Here is a 19883-nt window from a genome sequence, read left to right as displayed (position 1 = left end):
CAGGCTAAAAAGAAATAATGTTAACCCTTTTTCCCTTCATAAAACAACTGCAGGAGTCACAGCCCAGAATGGTGAGGAAAGTGCTTGAGGGCAAACAAGTACATGATGCTTCTGGCTGCCAAATTACTGACTGTGAGTTTTGGCTGTGTTGCTAAAGGTCAATCAGACAGGCCCAGGAGGTGAACAGCTCATCCTGAGTACGGTTCTCTGTCTAATACAGCGTTTAATGGGACAAGAAGCAGGTTTAGCAGACAGTCACTGGGAAACCAAGTCAACACCAGCAAGAACAGAATGAAGGCTGGCAGTATTGCTTGGAGAAGTGACCATGTGTGCGTGTGTGTGTGTGTGTGTGTGTGTTGGATTGGCAAGGGTGTGGACAAGGGAGATTATGACCATTGTTTTCAGAGTTCTGTACCTTTAAAGAGTGAAGTGACATTATCTTTAGAGCCACCCAGGGCAAAGCAAGACCCAGAAATTAATGTAGCATTTTAAAAATGTCTTAAACATTTGGGACCACACACAAAATAACGATGACCTTGAGCAGAGCCTCCAGAATGTATTTGGTTCTAAATGTTTTAATTCTGGTAATGTAAACCTGTACCTTTAAATAATGTTATAATAATGGCCAGTAGATGGCGGTAAGATACTGCAGTTTTTGCCAGTAGCATCTGGACATTCACTGCTAAAAATGCTAGATTTTTTTTTTGTAATTATTATTTGAAGGTGTGTCCTAATCTATTGTTCACAGAGAAATTGCTGAATTAAAAAACAGGAAATAATACTTCCTAATTAAATAGACAAAGTGATTATCAAAGACTTTTATTTTATCCCAATTCTATCATGTTTCTAAAAATTTGCAGTAGGGTTGTGTGTGTGTGTGTGTGTGTGTGTGTGTGTAAGCAAATGAAGATGAAGGGTCTGGTGTGTTTTTAAATAATTCCAAACTTGAATGAGTGATAATTTGTATAAAACTTAAAAAGTGTATCATTGAATTGAGCAGGAAGCATGTCTATGAAACAATTTGTTGAGAAATGCTTTCTTCCTAATGCAAGCTGGATTTCTGGCGTAGATTTTGTGAATTAAAACAAAAGTATGCGCTCTGTAAATATGCTGAGCTTAAGCTGCCTCTCTTCTTCATTTTCTTCTCTCTCTTTTCTTTCTTCTTTTTCCCCAGTCAATTTCGTTCAGAAGTGCTTAGCCTGGGAGATGTCAACCTATTTGCTCCTCCTTGAGCCCTTTGGAGAGCTTGGCCAGGGAGAGAGAGAGAGAGAGAGAGAGAGAGAGAGAGAGAGAGAGAGAGAGAGAGAGAGAGAGAGAGAGAGAGAGAGAGAGAGAGAGAGAGAGAGAGAGAGAGAGAGAGAGAGAGCTGCATTTTCAGTCATGCAAATCTAAAAATGTGTTCTTCAGAGACACATAGATGTCACAACAGGTGGGAAAACACAGCCTGTTAATGTTTAATTTGGAAACCAGAGGATATTGTGGACGGCTGTCCTCCCTTTCTGCTGTTCAGAAGTGTCATAAGACAGTCCTGCCGCTGGGGCTCACGAGCATGGGCAATGACAGCACGCCTTACCCCACCTCACCTGGCTCCCCCGTGCCTCTGGCAGGGGTTGGGCACCAGGTGCTAGCCTGAATGTTCAGGGCCCTGGCCCCTCTCCAGCTAAAAAGTTGCCTGCTGAGAGCTGAAGAGCAGTTAAGTCAAAGGAGCACACATGGGCTCTCCTGCGCCTCTTCATTCTGAACCGTAAAATGCACCTAGGCTTCCAGGGAGACAAATGGTTTAATTTGCTAACATTTTGGGACTCTCCAGGATTGTGAAGGAGCCAATTTCAAAGCATACAAGAGACCGCTGACAGAGTCTTAGTCAAATAGACAAAAAACAAACAAAATCATCTCCTCCTCTTCCTCCTTCTCTCTGTATCTGTCTGTCTTTGTCTCTGCCTCTTCCCCACCCTCCTCTGTGTGTGTGTGTGTGTGTGTGTGTGTATGTGTGTGTGTGTGTGTGTGTGTGTGTGTTGGAATCTGGGAATTTGTATGTAACATAGAAAGCTGTGTGTGGCCTTGGTCAAGCCCCACAGTTTCTGAGTTTCTTCTGCTGTCTGCATGTTTGCCTTCCTTCTGATAAAAATTTGAGAAAAACTTAGGAAATATCTGCCTGAAAATGCCTGCTGTAACACTTATCAAAGATTTGAGGCAAAGTGGGAGCAGCAAACTGATGTTCAGAATCCCCAAAGCACTGGTTCTTTGGCTAGCAAAATCAGCACAGTTAATACCCATTCATGCATTCTCCCTCTAAAGCATTTTGCTCGCCCATCTCTGTTAGCAAATGATGATGTTTTACATATGTATATGCATTCTAACTGCACATGGACATAAGAATGATCCTGCATATTGTTCTTCACCCATCTTGCATGTGCTGAAAATTTAAGCAAAACCAAAATTAACAACGAGAAGCTTAAGTTCCTTTTTTTTTTTTAAACAAACTTTAGGCTTTTTAGAATGTAAACTTCTACAAGTAAGAATGTTGCTTTGAGTTAATTCTTTCACTTGATTTCTATTTTTAATTAGAGATTACCCAATGGGAAGGGGCTACAGTAATATATAAAATATATTAAAATAAACAATTATAAAAATATACAAAAACAGCCAATTAAAAAAATGAAAGCTTGCTTTAGCAGACTCTCAGTAAGACCTTGTTCAGTGGCACCCAGACTGCTAGACTATGAGTTAAAATTCTTAAAAGTAAGTCATATTGTTTTTCACATGTGAAAGAATATGTCAGTACACTTTTTTTTCTCACAAAATAAAGTCTGAAGAGTGTCACGTAGAGGCATTTTATACTGTGCAACCTGGCCGGTTTGAACTCTGAAAGATCAAATTATTTATTTATTTGTTTGTCTTTCCTTCTCAAAGACAGTTAATTACTGAAGCAAGGAGAACATTTTGTATTCCTGCTTTTCGATTGTGCCTTGCAAAGCTGAGCCTAATGAGAACAAGTTCTCACCCCGTTCTGAACTTGCCGACTTCTCTGCTTGGAAACTCTGAGCAAAACATCTGAACATGGTGAGTTTTTTTTAAAATAATGATTGCTTTTTGTTATTGTTTCTCTTCTAGGAAGAGTCAGGTTTTTTGTTTTTGTTTTTTCTTTCTTCTTTTTTTAATCTTTCTAATCCAACAAAGACAATGCCTTGGATCTGGTATAGGGACAAAATCGTGATGGGTCTGGTGGCCATCTATGGCGTGTATATTTATTTAAGGGCTTGCTGTAATGCATATTATTAAAGATGACAATCATGAACTTGCATGCATTGTTTATTTTGTAAATACACATAATGGAGCTTTCAGAAACGGAGATCAGCTGCCCCTTTGCCATGATGGCCGTCTGCTGGGAAGTGACTGTTCAGGGACCCTAAATGACTTGGGTTCCTGACCCAGGCATTTCACAATTTATGCTCTTAGAATAGTTTTAAGTCCATTTATAAAATTCCCTGAGCAAACATCTGAAATGAACTATAGGCCTATGTAAAAGTCCTATGGTAGCTTACATTTGGATGTCTGTAATGGACTAGAACAGCAGCTGTACTAGAGAGACACCAAATATGGTGTTTGTGGCCATCGCACGCAGAAAGAAGCCCGGGATTTCTGAGCTGCAGACAATCCGCTTCAGACTGGAGGCTGGTAATTTAATTAGTGTGTGCCTCCAACTAATGCCGAGGCCAAGAAAGGAATGGGCAAACCCGACTCTCTCTACGAGACCGGAGGCAGCTTTCCCACTATATTTGAATACTTTGAATTTGAATTTCCCATTTTTACACTACCTCTTAGGAACTTCACCTGGACCTTCTGGCATGCAGGATTTTGACCTTTTTGGCTCCATCTCAGTATTGAAATCATTTGGGCTTTGGATTATGAACACAGGACACAGACTGCAAAGAGGCTCTGGGAAATATGTCTATCTGGATCCGACCTGGGTAGCTGAGACCGCCTTCCACGTATTTCTCTACAGCTTGAGAGGCTGGGGCTGAAAATCCTGGGAATTGGGATTCTAAGAAAACACCCCTCAAAAATAATAGTAGTGTTTGTTTTTGTAAATTTTACACACACATGCCTTAATAGATCTTAAAAGACACTTCACATAGTTTGGTGGCTCTGACTATCACATCTGCTTTTAATACTGTTCCATGTCTTGGGCTTTTGTAGAGAGGGGCTTGATGTGCTGCCTTTTGTTGTAGGACAACTGGTGTGTTCTGTGATGCAGAGAATTGCCAGTTCAGAGGATGCAGCCTTACTTAGGCAATTTTGTTTTGACCCCCCCTCCCACTTTAACAGTTTCTTTTCTTTTGGGGGCTTTGGAGGAGTGCTTTAAAATGGTCACATGGGGTCTCTCGGCAGTTTTTCTTTAAAGAAATAACCAGCCCTTTACAACAATGATGGCAAAATCTGTAGTCAGGTTTGAAGTTGAATGTGCAGGAAAAAAAATACTGTTAATACCATTACCCATTCCAGAGCAAAGTAAACACCTCAGACTTGGTACTGGAGGCATGGATACTAATTACATGAAGCTAATTTCAAGTGTCTTTTGTTAATTTTCATCTGGACTTGCAATTTTCAGCAATGATTGCACACATCTACAATGCTTCCCTAGCATTGCTGATTATGTTAAATATCTACCCTCCAAAACTCAGTGTGGGCAGGGTTTTAAAAGTAGCATGTATTAAGGAAGTTTGGAAGTCTTTTATTCATTCAAATTAAATGTTAGGCTAAAGAGTGGAATACACAAATGTCGGCCTTCCGTGTTGTTCTCAGACAACGATTTCGGCTAGGTGACTGTGTTTTGTGGACAAAAGGATTCAATGGGATATTGACAGTTTCCTATCAATAGCTAAGCCCTGGAGGCCTGGCTGTTTGGGCCCACACTGATTGACTGTGCCTTAATAGACATGTAATTGTTGACAAATACCTTCTGATAGACTGTGGCAGTGCCCAGGCAGACAAAGGAGACTTCAGGGTGATAGGGACCAGTGCAGAGCCATTTGTTAGAGGCGGAGTCTGGCTGAAGAAATGACTTATGCTTAGAGAGATGCATTGGAGAGAAACAAGCTCCAGACCCCTGCCCCGCTCCCCCCAGCCAAACCTGGACCATGCTGGTGAAGCTGTGACATCAGCAACACATTGTTGTTGCCTTTATGGAATTTTTGTTATATGTAGCTTGGTTTCAGAGTCATAGCTTTGCTCGTGCTAAGCAATTACTCATATATGTGTGTCATATGTATATACATATATATATTGCACACACATCACACACATGTACATATAGAGAAAAGTATGTATAAGATTTGACACCTAGAATATTTTTAGCTTGTGTATGGCATTCTAAAATCTATCAACTTGGTGTTTCTAGGAGTACAATAGGCTATTCAGGCAATTTCAAAGAGCCTTGGGCATTAATAAGAATACTGGAAGAAAAAAGCCCCTGAATTTGAATATGAGCTCCAATTACTATTAAAATATTAGAGGAGCCTGGAGCTGTCCTTACAAAACCTACATCCAAGAGCATTTTGGGAATGCAGAACTGATCCTCATCATGCTGTCTAGCCAAGGCTGGCCTCCGAGCTGCTCGTGCCTGGCTCAGAAACTGCTGCTGAAAGTTGGCTTCACAGGATGCCTTCTCTGGGTCCCCTGCACTTTAGCAACCTTCCTCTGTGTGGCCTTACTCTTAGCCACAGGAGCCAGGGATTGCTTTCAGCCCCCAACAGGAGCTTGCCCACAGTGGGACAGACACCATGATATTATTTAGACTGGCAAGCTAGTGTAAGCGAATAAAGTCACGTGCAATGGGTTCAAATGCAACCTCAGCCTCACTGTAGGTGTAGGCTACAGTGCCAGCCAGAGGAGCAGACCCAGCCAGGCCTAATGTGATTCTTGACACAGCTCTCCTCCCAGGGTCCTGTGAGTGCATCAAGGTTCCACCGCAGGCCGCCTCCTGACATCCCTTGTGAAAGCGAACCAGCTCATGCCCCAAAGACCTTGAGTCCTGCCTTTGATTCTTATCGATCAAAAATGAAGATTAAATCCCCTATCATAGAGTGAGGAGGCAGAACCTGAGCTTTCCATGTCAACTTCTAGGAATCCCAGCGAAGCCCTTTAAGTCATCTTTTTATGCATGAAGGAGAGCCCAAATACACATGTATTTCAGAGAGGAGGACAAAATGGACAAGCAGATACAGGGGTCTGATAGCTTCCAGGCTTCTTGTCAGGAGGATGAGCCAGATAAGAATGCTCGGCCTACCTTTATCAAATTCAAGGGCAGAGTTAAGATTAAGATTCAGTTTTGGGGGGTGGAGATTATGTTTGAAGTCATTTCTCTCTTTTGCAGGCTGTAAGCATTCCTAAACAGGCAGGCTTCTGCAAGCAGCTGCCTCAAAATGTTTCGTGTGTGTGTGTGCGTGTGTGTGCTTGCACATGTGTGCGCATGTGCGTGTGTGTGTCCATTAATTCAGAATTACTCCAATTACAAGCTTCTGATGCTCTGAAACCCTCTCTCTAACCCAAAAGAGATGGAGAGCCCTCGGACTGTCCAATCAGATCATTTTCCCTGCCGCCTGCAGCAGATGTAAGCAATTTACTTTTTTATTTCTGCATATTCAGTGTGAGCCGAGCTGTTGGGGACCTTTGACCCCAGAGCCTGCAGGATTCTAACCCTATCAAATTAAAGCATTTTGCTCACTTATTCCCAAACGCTTTGCTGGTGCTAAGCAGACATCCCGCTGCATAGCAATGGCGGGTGTTCGTGTCCACTCATAGCCCCAGCCTAATCAGAGAATATTAAGGAAAATATACAGTGCTTTAATTTGATGAGATTGGTTATAGGTAGTGCAGTTAAAGGTCACACTCCTGCGTGTATCTCCCTCTGTCTCTGTAATATTTTCTTCTCGCTTGACAATCCTGAGCTGCAAACAATAGGCCAAGGCGACACATTTATTTTTTGACATGCTGTGATGGGCTCAATAGGGATAAAGATGAATTATTTAAAGATGGCATAAACAAACATCTTGGGCCAGGTTTTGGTTGCATCTTTCCTTTTGTGCTCCGTGGTAGCTAATGCTTTAAAAGGACCTCTTCAAGAAGTGTACCGCCTTTGGTCAGAAACACATTTGGAAGGAGGATCCAGAGAGCCAGCTTCCAGATGGCCGGGCTGCCCTCACCAACCCCTGTTGTTGGCTGCACAGGGGGCGCTGGCTGGCTCAGCACCCTGGGAAAGGTGCCTCTGAGAACTGACATGCTCTTCGAAGCCTTGAAACTCCCTCACCTGCTGTGAGCTAACTGAGCCAGCCTGCTTGCACCAGTGGGAGCCGTGGGGGCATTGGAGGCCCTAGTGGCTGTTTATTAGCATCCCACATATCACCAGGGTAATAGGAAGTGGCTGAGTTGTTTCCTGGCAGGGTTAGAGAATTACCTGGCTCTCTCTGCTCATTTGAGGGTTGATTTTTCAAGGCAAGGTTTCTCCCTGTCTTACAGCAGCCTTTATGGATGTCAGAGCATCCAGGCACTGAGGGTGGACAGGCTGCCGCGGGAAGACTGCTTGTGATACTCAGACCTGTCCGGCATTCTCTGTTTTCTGATTTGGACACTGTGCACGGCACAGGGAACGGCGCCTGGGAAGAAAGAAAAGAGCATCTTCTAATCTGTCAAACATAATGGTTTCTGTGTATGTGTCTGTGTAATAGACCAACTGCAGGCTGATTTACCTAGGAATTTACATGAAAATTGCTTTATGCAGCTGTATGTAAAAATTCAAGCTGCACTGAGTCACTGTACCACACGGGTCAAGACTGAGCCTAGGGAGTATTGTAGCTAAAAACAATTTGTTTCCATTCATGGGACCAGAGGGAGGGAGGCCCCAGAGTGGGAAACTGCATAAGGACACAGCGAGGGCTCTTCAGGACAGTTCTTGTGTTCAGGGAGAAGCCAGAGCACAGAGAGACCTGCTGTGTTAGGCTTCTAGCTCCCGGCAGTGGTGCAGACTCCTTGTGGCTTTATCTCTTCTTTTCTTGAACTGTTAATATTTTAAAGGAAAGTTATACTCTGCTTATCATCTTTGTCTCAAACTACATCACCTGATTCTCATCTTAAACTGTTTGAAAGGTTTTGCTTTCTGGGAAATAGAAAGTACGAAAACGCTTTCACCAATTGTTGTTGTATGCTTCTTAAGATACACTGAAATTCCCACCAAACTCAGTCTCCAGATGTTGTCTTGTTTTCAGTTTTCACGCGTGAAATGTGGTAATTTGAAGTTAGATGAGAATTGATAATAAAGTTTCTATTAATAATTTCATTAAAGAGGAGACTCTTCCAGGTAGCTGCGGGTAGAGATGGGGGCTGTGCTTGGCCTCTGGTGTGGGATCAGGTCTTAGGGACTGCCCGGGTCCTGACTTGCCCATGAGTAGTCAAGGCAGGCCTTGGGAGCTGCAGGCTCATTTCTGAAGAACCTTCCACCGCATTTGAAGTCAAAGATGCAGCTTGGTCCTGCGAGGGTGGCTTTAAAGTTCACAGATCAGAGACCTTGCCACAGTCCCCATGAGGAAGCTAGGAATGAAGTCATGTACCCCACCCCTGGATTCTAGGGAGAAATATCATCAGCTAAGTGCCCACAGCAACTTCTTAATTTTAGTTCATGCTTTATAAATTTATATGTGCATACATCTGCATTGATCAAAATTCGTTATCATTGCTTTTTGCTATCATCTACTCCTATGGAGGAAACAGCTACTTCTTATAGTTATATAGCTAAGTGACTTTCTTTTTGAAATTTCCTTTGTTTTTGTATTGTACAGATTGACCTTGAATGTAACACTTGAGAATCTCCTACTCCTACCTACAGAGTGACAGGATTATAGTGTGTACTGTCCTGCCTAGATTAAGTGAATATCTTTATTCACTTAGCAATGTGTTGCACTGGCATCTGGACAGTATTGGGAATGCCTTTGACTTGGGTGGGGAGGGTCCTAGTTGAAAATGACAGCAGCCTCTTCCAAGTGACCCATGTGGCCCTTTGATACCACCTCTTGAGATTACCCCCTTGTGTCTGTTGCTTCTTATTTTCAGATTTATCACTTATTTGCATATCCCATATTCCCCTTCACTTGGTTCCAAACTAAATTGTCCCAACTAGAAAGGAAACTTAAAAACAATGAAATAAAAGTATGCCTAGTGTTACCTTTCCCTAAACAGTACAAATGTGTTAAAATTATGTTGTAGCCTGTTAAGATAAGGACTCTGCCATGTGAGGAACTTCAGAATGTTGTATTGGTTAGGTATTTTAGTTATCATTGAAAGAGACATTGACTTCTGTTAGAGGACAATATTGAAGACAAATCACAAAGCAGCCAGAGGACACAGTTTTGGAGAACAATCAGACCGTTCATTTGGACAAATCTGTTCTCTCCTGTCTAGGGCCTTTTGATACAAACCTTGTTGCTTGGGAATCCATGAGACAGTTTACAATTTGAAATGTGGGGCGATTGGATCCCTGAAAACATTATAACACAGAAGGGATGTTTCCAGTGGAAAGGTTGGTAGTTATTGCTAGACAGTTGCTATGAAGGTTAGGCAAAGTGTGAATCTGAATCTGGCTTTGCCAGTTGTGGGCTGAGTTTTCAAATTAAGTGGGAATAAAGACATGAATGACTTCTGTTAGATACTGACTCCATTAGTGTTCCAAGGCCCCTTTGGGAAATTGGACTTGACCTTTCAAAGCATCTCCAGATGGATGCTCTTACATTTATTGTCAGTAATGTTGTACTGGACCAGTTACCTCTGTGAGTCTTGACATAGCTGAACCCTGCACTTCACTAGCTATGACAAGTTGTCATTCATGACCTTGTAATCAGCAAAGGATGAACACAAGACTGTTGAAGTTTGTGTAAGTAATAATAACCCCCAAAAGGTTCAGAAATGTGTTTCTAACAGAGATATTTGAATTAGTCCAGAATGTTTGCTTATGAGGTGCACCAGCAGATAATGAAATCTCCCTTACTCAACAAGGAAAAGCAAGTTCCATGAAGTGTTTGGAATTTTAATGTTTGAATATTGAGACAAGATTGCATACCTGCTATCCTTATGCTGTGGAAAAAAATGTTTTCCTAATGTCATTACGATTATTTCCTTTCATGTGTCAGGGTACTCTGAAAGATTTGGAGTCTGAAGATGCCCATTCTCCTAAAAGCTTCTGGTTGTAATTTTAAGAAAGGACAGTAGGGCAGTGCTAGTAGAGTGTTTGGTTTTGGTCTGAGAGAACATTACTTCTATCAAAGAATACAGCTCTCCACAAAATAGAGCTAATTGTTCAAGTAACAAAACTAAATGACCCATCCATCAAAAGTTTCCAGTGTTCCCATTGGCTACTAAGGAAAGCTACAAGGTAGGAAAGAGAAACAGAGAACGCCACAGCAGGAAATATGATCCCCATCCAAAGTGCTTGAGTGGCTTAGTTGTAATTATCTGGCCCCAGAAGGTTTATAGTATCAAAAACCCCACTCAGAATGGTACTCAAGCACCTTTTCTTTAACTTTGCAAGTAAGTCTTCTCTTTTGTAGGCATCTATTGGGGGGGGGAATGAAATCACATTGTAAAACCTGCCCCTAATTGGGTAAAGAAAAATAAACTTGAAACCAATCTATTTAGAAATTTTAAGGAACAAATATCTATCAGACCAAGAAAATATAAATGCAATTAATTCAAAAGCAAAGATGAAATAGTACCTCAAAAATAATGGATGCTTCCAAGGTTGTAACAGCAAGCAAATTCGTAGCATCATTACATTAGGTCAAATAACAAAAAGTGAATTCATCATTCAAGTCAGGTGAGCAGCCTGCCATACTTATATCATTTTCCAAGAGTAAAAATAAACAGATGCATAGAAATGCTACAAATGACAAATAAGGTAAATTTTTAGGATAAATTTTCAATTGTTTAAAGAAGAAACAAAAGATAACATTTCAGAGGGAACATTCAGGAAATACTAACATTAATAATACTTCATATTTTTATTTCTTTTTAAAAGTTATTTAAAGACTATTTTCACTTCTCTTTATCTCTCTTTTTCTCTCTCAGAAAGAGGTTTCATGTTAAAGCTGCTGAATGTCTAAGAAATTCAAAATTCTCATATGTTTCTTATCTGTAAACAATATAAGAGAAGTCACTGAGTAACTTGAGATCCTTGGTTAATGACACACTGTTTTCAGGAGTGAAAATTTATTGCTATTCTAGCTGGTTTATTAACGGTTGTAACAAAACCACCTGATGGGGAAGTCCTGTGTATATGTCAATAAAGCACTGTTGGCCAATAGGGAAGCAAGATAGGTGGGACTAGGGGTTGAGGAGGATTCTGGGAAAGAAAGACACAGGCAGACATCATGTAGCCGCCATAGAAGTAAGAGGTCCAGACCCTTTCTCCAGTAAGAGAAATACTTAGATTAACAATTATGGGTTAAATACGTAAGTGAGAGATAGCCAGCAAGAAACAAGCAAACGACCAACAGCTTTATAATTAATATAGTGTCCTGTGAGTTATTTGGGAACTGCAACTGTGGCAGGGCCTAGGCGGCTGGCAAGAAAGACTACACTCTACAACCACCAGATTCTAATGGCAGCATCTCTTCACCTCTTCATGGAATCAGAAAATTCATTGGCAGAATGAAATTGGATGATGCAATATACCAAGAAAGCACAAATAAGAATTTGCCAGTAAATGTTACTGGTCTTTAAAAATAGGTAGCTAAGACAACCCAGTGAGGACCAGTAGAGCCATGGAAGTAGCAATCCAGACAGCAAACCAAATGCAGGTGTTTCCCTTTAGAAACTGTTTCAGGAGATGTTAAATTCTTTTTTGACTTTATTTTTACTTATTCTTTGTATCTTTCACATCATGCATTCCGTATCTGCCCTCTGCCCCTGCAACCCCCTCCCCCCAATAAAACAAGACGAAAAAGGGAAAAAAGGAGAATTTCCTCGTGGAAGCTGCAGGGTGACACAGAGAGTCACACAGTAAACCCTTTTATCCATGCATCTTTACATGCAGGTGCTCATCACAAAGAATCACTGGTTTGGTTAGAGGGCCTAGGTCTCTGCTAAACTATTAACACTAGGCCCTCACTGGACTCTTCTTGGACATTCTGCTGCTGCCTTGGGTCTGCAGTATTGCCTCCCCCCAAACACCTGTGTTCCAGCAGATCACAGACAAGGTGGATGTTGGGGTCGGCCATCACTTAACCCTCATTCTGAGCCTGGATAGTTGCAGGGTTGGTCTGCCTGCAGCTCTCCCCTATCCTCACCACCAGGGTGAGCTCTCCAGCATTGCCCAGGCTAGTTCACTCCTAGTATCCATGAGCAAGGAGCAGGGCCAGTTCTTTTACTCCTACACCTTTGGGATTAGCACTATGTGTTGCCCAGTTGAGGTGTAGGTGCTACTTTCCTGTGTGCTGCAGCTGATAAGGGGCAGAGACAGCTCTCCAGCTCTTAGGACCTCAGGACCAGCTGTCTCACTGGAGGCAGGGATGGACTTGGGGTTGGAGGGGATCTTTCCCCTACTCATGCCTATACATAATGGATGAGTACTGAGGACAGCAATCCCAACTTCCTCAGGCATTGATGAGTGTGTGTGCGTGTGGAGGGGTAATCTCTCCTCTGCCCATGTCTCCAGAAGATAAATGAGTAATGGGGACAGCTCCCCCATGCTTTTCCGTGTTTTCCCATGCTCTCTCATACTCATGGCCTCCAGGCTGGCTCACCCACACCTCCACCAACACGGTCAGCGCTACTGTGCTGCCCAAACGAGGTGCAGGGTCAACTTTCCTGAGTATTGTAGCCGGTAAAAAGGGTCAGGTCTCTCACCTGCCTCAGGTGGCAGGGGCCAGGTGGGAAGGCATCTTTCCCTCTCTCTCACCACTGCATGGACTACAAGGGGTTTGTGGCCTGTTCTCCTGCTCTCACACCCTTAGGGCTATCTCACCCATGCCTCTGCCATCATACTCCCTGGGTGAGGAACAGGACCCATTTTCCTAAGTGCTCCAGCTGCCGAGGAGGGCATGCTCCTCATCTGTCACAGGGGTGAAGGGTGAAGGGTAAGGGAGTCATCTCTCCCCAACCTCCACCTCCACATGACAAGTAGTGAGGACAGCTCTCCCATACTCATAGCTTCCGGGCTGGCTCACCCACATCTCCACCAACAGATTGGCTTTATCATGTGGCCCAGGTGCGATGCAGTGTTCGTTTTCTTGTGTGTTGTAGCTGGTGGGGGGCAGGAGTATTAGCATTCAGGCATCTGTACTGGCCTGCCCATGGGGTCCTGACAGGATACATCCTCGGGTGCAGCTACTAAGAGCACCTCCTGTGCATGTTGGATACATTTCCTTTTAAAAGGCAGACTGCCCATCTCCCATTTCTATCTCTTTCTCTTTTGCCACTTTTGACCCCAAGGACCGGTCTCTGCCCCTTTCTCTGCTCCTTCTCTTTTCTCTTCAAATAAACCTCCTATGTGAGCCTTGTTGCATGGTGGGTTTTGTTTGTTTTTGCTTTTTTAATTACAGCAAGGAGCATCTCTCCCACTCTTATGACCTCAGGGCCAGTTCTCCCGCTTGCTAAGGGTATTGATGAGAGGGGTGCCCATCTCTCCCCTGCAAATGCCACCATTTGGCAGATGAGGGACAGGTCCAGGTCTCCCACACTCACATTCTCAGGGTGGCTCACCTGTAGCCTCCTCAGCAGGGTCAGATGCACAGTGCTGTCCAGACAGGGCCTGTTTTCCTGAGTGTTTCAGCTGGTAAAGGGGTGATCTCTGTTGCCAGCTGGAGGTGTTAGGGGAAGGAGGAAGGGCATCTTTCCCTTGTCCCCACCATTCTGCAGATGAGGGAGGCAGTACCAGGTATGCCCCTCTCACACCATGTCTACAGGGTCAGCTCTACTGTGTTGCCTAGGCAAGGTGCAGGGTTCATTCTCCCAAGTGCTGCAGCTGGTGAGGGGTTGGGTCAGGTCCCCCACCTGCTGCAGGTGTTGAGGATCGAGTAGAGGAGGGCATCTTTCTGTCACCCACACTGCCATATGGCAGATGGGAGAGGCACAACCTTCTCTCTCATTCTTATACCCCCAGGGCCAACTCGCCTATGTCCTTGCAAACAGGGTAGGCCCTGTTGTCTTGCCCAGGTGAGATAAAGGGTCCTTTCTCCTGAGTGCTTTAGCTGGTGATGGGCAGGACCAGTTCTCCCTAGTGTTGATGCCAGTGAGGTTTGGGCCAACTCTGTACAGCCCTAACTTCTCAGCCTTTGGTGGTTATCAAGGACATCAGACATCAACACACATGGTGGCTCCATCAGGGCCATAAACCTAGACATGAGCCCCAGCATCATCCCAGGACCAGACATCACCATGTCACTGAGTGACAATCAAGTCACCCACTTCAGCCCACTCCTCCCCACTTTCACTTCTTCAGACATACCTCTGTCCACAGGACATGAACCTCTCTCTGTCTTTCTGTCTCTGTCTGTGTCTCTGTCGCTGTTGCTCCCTTCTTCATACACACTGTGCATTTGCTCACCGTAACAGTGCCCCATCTGCTGGGCCCATGTTTTCTCCTCAAAGCCTGGGGTCCAAATGCATGTGGGTCTCTTTGCTCTGCTCTGTCTGTCATGGATCTGTAGGAGCATGCTTTGTCCTTGGAGCCCAGGGCAATTCCCATTAAATTTTTTTAATGAGGCTATACTTACACATAAAAGTATGTCACTGTCATGACAATGGCAGAATACCACAGCTTCAGACAACTGGTATTTAGGCAGAAAGAAAGGGAAATGCTACACATGGGCATAGAGAACACAACCTATTCAATCTTTGACCTGTGAGACTATAAGCAGAAAGTAGCCTCCATCAGAAACCCCAAGTATGGAAAGGACAGCCAGGCTTCAAGTGGATTATCTGTCACTTCAGAAAAATGTCCTACAAGATGATGAAGATATTGGGGGGTATTGCTTAAAGATCTAGAAATCAAAAGGGCAAGATCACAAGTATTAGAGAATGTTCAAGAAAGAAGGAAGAAAGGGTTACAGGACTGCCCCCACTGTTTGAATACCTGAGGCCATGATCAGAACTGGGTTCTTAATTCAAGCCATTAATGCTGTTGTTCCTTGATGTCACCACACGATCTCCCTAACCACAAAAGTTCATAGGACAGGTTTTAGATTTGCCGATGAGCAGTCAGGACTTTTGGTAACTCTACTGTTGAGTTCCCTGGTGAGTTGTTACACAGCATGAGATTTGATTGTTGTCATAGCATTTGCCTTCCCACACTCCTTCCTGTCTGCTCCCTCTCCCTGGACCCTTTTGCATATGGTGCATTACATTTCCAATCACATCAGAAACTTCTTCCTCACTTTCTTTCTTCCTTTGATGTGAAATCAGATCAAACAACTTGCTGTTTGCCTTCTACCTCCTCTTCCCTTCTCAAGAGCGTCCCTTTCCCTTTATGTCCCTTCCTTCACTACAGACCTCCCCCTCACTGCTGATCCCACTCTGTGACCCAGAAAAACAGTGCATGCAAAGCCCACCTTGCCTCAAACACCCTTCCAGAAAGATCTCATTTCTCTAAACTACCTCTCAGCCCAAGTTCTCTGCAGAAGCCTGCACACAAAGTGCCTGCTCTGTTGCCTCACTTACTTTTCACTTAAAAGCATCTCAGATAACAAAGGGGAGCAATGCTTGCTTCCTGGTCCCATTCGATTGGAATACTTTTGTCCTTCCTTTTACTCTAAGATAGTGCCTGTCTTTAAAGTTAAAATGTGTTTCTTGAAGACAACAGATGGATGCATCTTGTTTTGTGTTTTGTTTTTTTTGGATTCATTCAGCCAGCTTATGCCTTTTGATTACAGCATTGATGCTATTAATATTTAAAGTTATCATGAAAATATGTGTGTTAATTAGAATCACGCTGTTTTTTTGGTGTTGTTTGTGTTATCAGTGGTATTTTGTGTTTAGTAATTATGGCTTCATATTTCTTTCACACTTTCTTGTCTATGTTCATTATTCTCTTTAGCCTCAAAATATTACTTCTTGTATTTTCTTTAGGTTTGTTTTGATGTCTTTTTATATCATAGATGATTTTCGGTTTTCCTTCAACTCTGGTGGATGGTTTTAGATGGTGTATTCTTCTAGGTTGGACCACATGGTCTTTCAGAACTTGGAATACATTGCTGAGGAAACCTCATGAGATCTTGACCCTATACAAAGAACTATAGGCAACTAAGGAATGCTGAGAATAGAAGAAATTGTCTTTCCCAGGCACAAGCACACCATTTGGTTATACAACACCAAATGTTCAGCTCTGAAAACATGCATGCAAGTAACATTGTGTAGACTGAGAATGGTCTACTTATTTATTTACAAACATATGTGTAAATACTTAGATATATGTGCATATATATGTAACAATAAGTAACAAAAATGAGGACATGAATTTTTAAGAGATCAAAGAATAGTATTTGAGAGACTTTGGAGGTAGGAAAGGGAGAAATGATATATTATAATCTCAAAAAATAATTAATTAAAATAGATAAACAATTTCATGAGAACTGAACAAACAAACAAAACAACCCAAAGCTCAGTGTATTATTAAGACTGTTTTATGAGATACAAATGAGCTTCAAACTGCCTGAGCCTTTCTTTAGCATGCCATTTGAACTGTTTGTTCTTGCCTTTCTGTCTTTGCTGAGGCTTCTAGCCATTCTAGCCTCCTTACTGTCTGCACCTTCTATACTAACTCCATGGGCCAGTCTCAGAAATATACTCTCCCATATTTCTATGTTTTCCCTATTCTACTTCATTCATTCCATGATTCCTAATTAGTAACATGCGACTCCCACACAACTATAAGCTCTATGATGAGACATTAATCCCCTACTTGACTTTGTGTCTGATGTTCTTTCAGGACATGAACAAAATAGAATTTATACTTCTTCCTCTACTCATACCACCACTCCCAACCTTTCCCTACCTCGTCTAACCCAACACTAAAATTACTTATCATCTATGTTCTTATTTGAAAGCCTGTGTCATGCTTCAGGCCATCCCTTATTTCACCTGTCTACTGGTATCTATGTTGTTCCCTCTCCATAGGAGATCAGTATCAGTGTGTCTGTATGGTTTAACTTACCAGACTCCCATCTTCCCTCATCTCCTACTGGAATACCATCACCACATAGGGAAGGATCTGCTTAATACTTAACACTCCTTTTTGTTTATGTATCTCTTAATAGCTTTTCAGGGCTCTTGCTGTATGTTAAATACTTTACTATGACATCAGATGCCATGGTGCTGCCTTTCCCTTCCTCCCCGAGACCTTTATCCTTTGACACTTTTCCTGCCTTTATGAAGATGAAGTGCTTTCTGGCTCATCCTTTTATTAAGTCTCCTCAACAAGTACTCCTTTTAAGATGATTTTTTTTCTAAATTCAAATCTGATGTATACTGTTCCCCACCCACAAATGTGCATTGTGCTGGTTTTCCAAGTCATTCCAATCTGAAAGAGTCTTTTTTTAGAATATGTGCTACAGGAACAGAACTATGAAAACAAATGGTCCATGCACATGATTGCTTGTGTTTTATAATGTTACCCCAACTATTTTATAATGGTAAACTATCTTAATTACCTTAAATACTTGAAATAAGTGTAAACCTCAGAAAATTATGGTATATCCTAAAGATGTACTATAATATAGCTATATGGAAATTGTATATTCAATATTGGCTATTGGTTTATTAATGGTTATTTAGATTTTTCTTCATCCTTCTACACTGCAAACAATGCTACAAGGCTCATCAATCTTTATTGATGGCTAACATTCATATCCTTATCTGTCTACCTATATGAGTGACTGTTGCTATTGGTACTTTTACCTTTGTAGCACTATTGTATCACACAGCAGGGCCTTTAAAATGTTAACGCTCCTACTACAGGTTTCACCATAGGGTTGTCAACATTGATTCTTTTCAGTCTTTTCTTTTTTTCATCTCTGATAGTCAAGAATGGGATCTTGTTGTTCAGTCTGAGTTTCTTTCACTAGTAGCAAATGCCGATAACTTTAATAATAATAAGGATGATAGCTTCTAAAGTACTATCCCAGCTTTGATTTCCTTCTTTCTATCCCAGGGTGGAGCTGGGGGAAAGCTGAGGAGATTCTACCTTGGCCCAATGAAAACCTGACTGAAAGGTCTTGCTTGTCATGATTCTCATAATAGCTAAAATCTGCATAACAATGTTCTGTTTGCAAAATACTTTCATATACATCATCAAATTTAATATGAGACACAAACCATGTAGGGAATGGTCTGTAATGTAGAACAGCAGCGCATCACACATAAAATGATTTTACTGCACTAGAGACAGTCAAGAGGGAATATGCTTTTATTCCCCACTGCCTTTGCTTCAAAAGCACTCATTCCAGAGGAGCTGTGGCTTGCATACATTAATTTTTATGCTTGTAGTCCTGTTCCATCTTCACTCTTTCATTCCAGAGAAAGGTAGAGACATGCATCCTTAATACAAAGTTCAGTTGGGGTGGGGGACTCATTTAAATTATCTATGTGTACTTCAGGCTTGCCAAAGGTACAATGCCTCGATGTGAGAGCCAAAGTTACAGTTTGAGTTTTAATTGCTGTGCCTCATAGATTCGTGAAATAGAATGCCTCTAACCTGTAAGCCTTTGTGCAAGGGTAGATACTTCCTGAAATGCTGAAGGTAATTGTTTATGGAAGATAACAAGCCACATGTTTCCATTCTTCCAAACAAGATTGTTTGACCGCAAAAGACTGGATATGCTTGCCCCTGATTGGATCTGATGGGAAATGCAGTGAATTATGGGGTTGCCTTTTTAAGCCCCTGCAAAACGTGATGCGTGGCCATTTCCTGGGAGCCACAGGATGATCCTGGCCAGAGCCCATCCATCTGGCCAATATTTAATTAAAGTTTGCTTCAAATTTGGCTAGAAGTTGTGGTAGTGGTCTTATTTTCCACAGGTAGGATTAGTATCAAACTGCTATTTTATTATCCTTTTAAGGACCTGCCTTCAAATGCTACCAGTATAGATTATTGCAGAGAGACCAAAAGCATAGCAGGCCAGATGTTTGAATGAGGTGGGCCTGGCTTAACTGGGCTCTTGCTCTCTACAGGGTGACCAGCCTCATGTGTAATGATTCCTGTGTGCCCATCATTTGCACCAAATGACCAGGGAATGGTTTGGTATAGCAAACAGACGAGGTCAATATCAGAGGCGGGTTAACTCTCCAGGTCTACTTGAAAGAGAAAAGGGCCTCGGCAGACAAAAGCTGCCTCTGAAAAGGCTCAGTATGTGAAGGCATTGTATGTACTGAAAGTCAAATGACTCCTTCTCAAGAGCAAAACCCATCTACCCTTTTTATGTTTTCAGCTGTTATTGACCAAAGCAAAGTTCAGAAGGAAAGATTGTGTTGCTCCCTGTGGCCTTCTCACCTCAGTGGTGCTGGTCCCACTAACAGGAAGTAAGGATACCTCTTCTGGGGAGCTACTGTAGGCAGAAGAGTGGGGAAGGTGCAGGAACTTGTCACACCCTCTTATAGGCATCACTCAGATTTCCAGCACTGTAATGGAAGTCTTGAGACAATTAACTGGTGAGAGAAAAGGTTGAGTTAGCTCACCACCTCCTGGAGGTTTCAGGATAAACAAGGAAAATCACAGTGAGGGTGTCAGGTGACAGTGGAAAACATCTCAAAGCGCTGCACTCGCACTCACTTTATGAGCTAGGGAGCATGAGTGACAGGATGGGCCGGTGGCACACAATACTCCTCAAGACCATGTCCTCAGTGAC

At 42.5% G+C, this 19883-nt stretch overlaps 1 long non-coding RNA gene across 1 annotated transcript in view; it reads left to right on the top strand.

The window, feature by feature from the left end:
• Positions 1-19883, top strand: part of LOC121135432 — a 111192-nt gene that overhangs the window by 70817 nt on the left and 20492 nt on the right. The window contains exon 2 of the long non-coding RNA XR_005872562.1: positions 2914-3063. This is a non-coding gene — a long non-coding RNA (uncharacterized LOC121135432). The remainder of the gene's footprint in view (positions 1-2913; positions 3064-19883) is intronic.

Source organism: Mesocricetus auratus, unplaced genomic scaffold (genome assembly GCF_017639785.1).
Source record: "Mesocricetus auratus isolate SY011 unplaced genomic scaffold, BCM_Maur_2.0 Super-Scaffold_4256, whole genome shotgun sequence".
Classification (NCBI taxonomy): domain Eukaryota; kingdom Metazoa; phylum Chordata; class Mammalia; order Rodentia; family Cricetidae; genus Mesocricetus; species Mesocricetus auratus.
This window is presented reverse-complemented; position numbering and strand designations above follow the sequence as displayed.